At 38.8% G+C, this 5060-nt stretch overlaps 1 long non-coding RNA gene across 1 annotated transcript; it reads left to right on the top strand.

Annotated features, from left to right (window-relative positions):
- The first annotated feature begins 3033 nt into the window (after nucleotides 1-3033).
- LOC113470514 lies at nucleotides 3034-4364 on the top strand. The gene is made up of 2 exons (XR_003393548.1): nucleotides 3034-4119; nucleotides 4264-4364. It is a non-coding gene; the product is annotated as an uncharacterized LOC113470514 (long non-coding RNA).
- The last annotated feature ends 696 nt before the right edge of the window (nucleotides 4365-5060 follow it).

Below are 5060 nucleotides of genomic sequence, written 5' to 3'. Positions count from 1 at the left end.
ATAAAATAATAAACTGAATATTAAACAAATTAAGTAGGTACATAGGTATTCTTTAACCACGATCGAATAAAATATGGGCTAAAAAATTCCCGGAGGGACGGACCCAGCTTGTTTTTGATAGAATGTAGGTAAGTACTTGGGTGTTAGTTAATCAACCCAAAACCACTTATTGTTAAACTTTGAAGTAGCCTGTAATCGGATGAGTTCATCCAAGTAAAATGAACACGTTTACTTTGAGATGAAACAAAATAGCAAATTTTGTAAAGTTTTACGTTTGAGACGTTAACCAGTGTTCAGCGTTAAACGCCTTGAAAAATACAAAGTCATCTTAAAAATATAGTTTTCCTGGAATAACATTCTGTTCACAAAAAGTGTCTGCATAGGTTCTCAAGTACAGAAAAATACAAAGTCATCTTAAAAATATAGTTTTCCTGGAATAACATTCCGTTCACAAAAAGTGTCTGCATAGGTTCTCAAGTACATATGTAATATGAGGAAGCAGAAGATAAGATATTTGGCGAATCTTACATTGAAATGACATGATCGCCACATCAGTCCAATTATAATTATATCAATATTTAACAGTAATGGGCTAATAAGCAACCTTTTTAGTGAAGAAGTTTGATAGAGGGAACTGTAACAACGGTTATTTTAGCGTCCCAAAATCGAAGCGAAAGGGTAGGAGAAAGAAAACCGTTCCGAGAACGAGCCTCATCTGTTAAGGATAAAGTTCGCCCAGGGAGGACCTAACGCTTACAAAGGCAGGCCGAATGCATTAATATTTGAAGTTCATACTAGTATCGCCCTCTGGAGGAGACATGTTGAACTAATATAAACATATGTCGCTTTTGAAGAACACAATTCAATTCTGACTACAAGGATAGGTACACTTACTAAAGTAATGTATAGGGTGTTATAAAAGACATGCTATTTGAGGTATGGACGTATGGTCAAGATGTTTTGTTTATTGGAAAGATAATTGTATACCATTTAGTGTTTAAAGTTTAAATACTAAGTTCGGCCATACCGGCCCCTCGGACAGCTCGAACGAAGCGAAACATTTGGTTTAATTTTTTGTTTTGTGAACACATAATTTCGCTAAATTTCACTCCACAATCGTGCGAGTTGACACTTTTGGATGATTTTCTTTCGGGATATGTGTAAAATCGTTAGTTTATGGTGATAAAAAGTAAACTTTGGAGCACCTGGAAGACATCATTCACCGTTTTTGCAGATATACGGCTTCAGATAATGGAAAAAAGTGGTCGAAAATTGGATATTCCAGACCAAGTTTCATTCGATCTAGCCGCGGCGCCCATATACCCGAAATCAGGTTTTCCAGAGCTTCATTTTCAGGTACCTAATTTAATTTCTGATTTTTTCCCCCGCTTAGAGCATCCTTTCTCCCTATGTTTTTCTACCTTCAAAACCCTGCCATTTCATGGCCGTTCAAGATAATTACTTCAAGTCTAACAAATATTGAGCGTTAGAACATGGAGCAGTTTTTGTAAGTTTTGCCATCCTGTGGTTCAATTTGAACCAAAGAGACAGGGGGTAACAAATATCACTCAAATAAAAAAAAAGAAAAAAAAAAAAATCTAAATTGCGCGCCGCAACAGCCCATAGTGTGAGCAGATCTTAATTTTTAGTACGTCCTTCCTTTATTATTACAATAGTAATAACAAGCTGGGTCCGTCCTCCGGGAATTTTTTAGCCCCGTAGATTATTCCAAGGGGTAGACCGAGGAGGTGTGTGGTTGGATGATGCGAAGGAATGGCTAGGATTGTCAACTTATGAAGAATGCAAAGACCTGCAATGAATAGAGAATTGTTTAGATCAACCACCATATCACTTTTGGGCAACCATTGACAACGATGACGCCACACAATGATGATGATGTAGTTTATTCGATCGTGATTAAAGAAAATCAGTACCTATCTAATTTGTTTACTATTCAGTTTATTATTATTAGCGGGTACCTAATTACCTGAAAATTGAGCGCGTAGCGCGATCGTAAACAAAGGAGCGCGAAGCGCGCCCTATGCTCAAACCCGCGAAGCCCGGGAAGCGCGAAGCGCGACCCGCATTTACAACCGCGCGAAGCCCTGGGAGTGGGGCAGCGCGACTGAAAAAAGGGGAGCGCGAAGCACGATCCTATGCTCAACCCCGCGAAACCCCGGAGTGCGACCATATGATACAAAAAAAAAAAAAAAAAAAAAAAAAAAAAAAAAATCCCGGAGGGACGGACCCAGCTTGTTAAAAATGAAATTGGTCTTAACAGAGGTCATATTGTCTTCTATCTACACATCTAATTAATTTCCTTCTAACTTTAACACATTTTGTACCATGGTCAAATGTTTGGAGCAAGGCCGGGGTACCTAAAAAAAACACAAAATGGCGGATATCTCGGTTATTCTGGGAATTTCAAAAAAAAATGTCCGGGGGATTTTTTGTAGCCCTTGACCTGTACTATTCGTCGTTTTCGGCTTGACATAGCTTTGTGATACACCCTGTATATTTAGGTTTGGAATCTTCGTTTACTTTTTCAAATAAACATTATTTTTATTTCCTCTCAGAAAGATGAGTTCTTCATATCTTCTTATAGTTAAGTACCTACCTCACCATACCTAGTACCTATCTCACGGACACGGAAAGCAAATAGTTAAAATTATAATCATCTGTACTGGAGGAAATAAACAAACAGGTAGGTATAAATTCAAAATTAAAAAATAATAATAAAATAAGTATTTTATTTGTTATAAAAAAAAAACAACAATATATATATCGAAATAAAAGTTCCGTACGCATAAACTGGAAGACATGATTTGCGATTTCACAGAAAACAGAAAGTCACATGATACAATATCGACTACCAAGTCGCTAAATGGTAAAACAATGGGTACATATTCTTATAATATCTTGAGATATAGCTATGTAGAATTGTAGATATACACCAATATAGATATAACTAGGAAGAGCACCAAACATTGGCTCCCTAGGTATCTATGGGGCGACAAACTCTGTCGCTAAATGGTAAAACAATGGGTACATATTCTTATAATATCTTGAGATATAGCTATGTAGAATTGTAGATATACACCAATATAGATCTATGGGGCGGTATCTATGGGGCGACAAACTCCAACACGGAACCAAACTGTATAACCGCGGTATCACAGTGGTTAAGGTACTCGTGTGGTAAGCAGGAAGTTGCGGGTTCAAGTTCTGGCTAACGGAATTTCTATCTTTATTTGTAATTGAATTACAAAGGTTGCATGATATGAATGGGTTTGTGTGTGACATCCAGTAAATTTCTCTAGTAAATGAATGGAGGGTAGAGAGTCGATGAATCCCATTCCATTAGATTACAAGAAGTGGGATATATGGGTGGTTTAGAAGTCTGCATCTCATCCCATTAGATTATCAGAAGTGGGATATATGGGTGGTTTAGAAGTCTGCATCCCATCCCATTATATTATCAGAAGTGGGATATATGGGAGGTTTAGAAGTCTGCATCTCATCCCATTAGATTATCAGAAGTGGGATCTATGGGTGGTTTAGAAGTCTGCATCTCATCCCATTAGATTATCAGAAGTGGGATATATGGGTGGTTTAGAAGTCTGCATCCCATCCCATTAGATTATCAGAAGTGGGATGTATGGGTGGTTTTGGTTTAGAAGTCTGCATCTCATCCCATTAGATTATCAGAAGTGGGATCTATGGGTGGTTTAGAAGTCTGCATCCCATCCCATTAGATTATCAGAAGTGGGATGTATGGGTGGTTTAGAAGTCTGCATCTCATCCCATTAGATTATCAGAAGTGGGATCTATGGGTGGTTTAGAAGTCTGCATCTCATCCCATTAGATTATCAGAAGTGGGACATATGGGTGGTTTAGAAGTCTGCATCCCATCCCATTAGATTATCAGAAGTGGGATGTATGGGTGGTTTAGAAGTCTGCATCTCATCCCATTAGATTATCAGAAGTGGGATCTATGGGTGGTTTAGAAGTCTGCATCTCATCCCATTAGATTATCAGAAGTGGGACCGGATCTATGGGTGGTTTAGAAGTCTGCATCCCATCCCGTAAGGTCATCAGCAGGTGGAGGGTCTTGATCAGGTGGATATTCGTCAAAGTTGCTGCTATCGGTTTGACTTCGGATCTTGGGTAGAATAGGAGGGATGAGGGTTCGATTACGTAGACCTTCCCAATTGAACCCGTCAAACCATCTGCAGGGGAAAGAAAGGAAAATTGCTTGATCAGGTGGATATTCGTCAAAGTTGCTGCTATCGGTTTGACTTCGGATCTTGGGTAGAATAGGAGGGATGAGGGTTCGATTACGCAGACCTTCCCAATTGAACCCGTCAAACCATCTGCAGGGGAAAGAAAGGAAAATTATAGTTAGTGCACTGAGAGAAATGAGAAACAAGAAGAATTGATTAAACAAAACAACTCATCTAAGATATTTCCAACAAACATGATCCTAGAGCTATTGTCCCCTACGTGCGGCGAGAGAAATTTTCTGAACCGAAACTGAGACATACGAAACAAGAAGAATTGATTAAACAAAACAACTCATCTAAGATATTTCCAACAAACATGATCCTAGAGCTATTGTCCCCTACGTGCGGCTAGAGAAATTTTCTGAACCGAAACTGAGACATAAACAATATTCATTCTGCACAAATTTTGAGAGGAGACTAAAAGACAAAGTTATTGAATTTATTAAAGCCGAGTTGTTCGACGCAAGATTACAAGTGTACAACAAGATTAATTAAAAAGAAAATGAAGTTTCGATTAGCCAGCCTAGTTAGCTTGGTTGGTGGCGCGTCTGCCTTGTAAGCGCTAGGCCGCGGGTTCGATTCCCGCCCGGGACGGATTTTATCCTGATGGGATAATCTTCGTTCTCGGAACGGCTGGCTTTCGTTCTATCCTGTCTGCCTTCTCTCTTCGATTGCGGGAAGATAAGACCCTAGCAGTTACAGTTCCCTCTGTTAAACCTCTTGAAAAAAAAAGAAGTTTCGATTGTACTCACTTGTGTTTTTGAATTTCACTTATGC

The sequence above is a fragment of the Diaphorina citri genome, unplaced genomic scaffold, assembly GCF_000475195.1.
Source record: "Diaphorina citri unplaced genomic scaffold, Diaci psyllid genome assembly version 1.1 scaffold1643, whole genome shotgun sequence".
NCBI lineage: Eukaryota > Metazoa > Arthropoda > Insecta > Hemiptera > Psyllidae > Diaphorina > Diaphorina citri.
The sequence above is the reverse complement of the archived record's forward strand: the minus strand, read 5'-3'. Positions and strand labels throughout refer to the sequence as shown.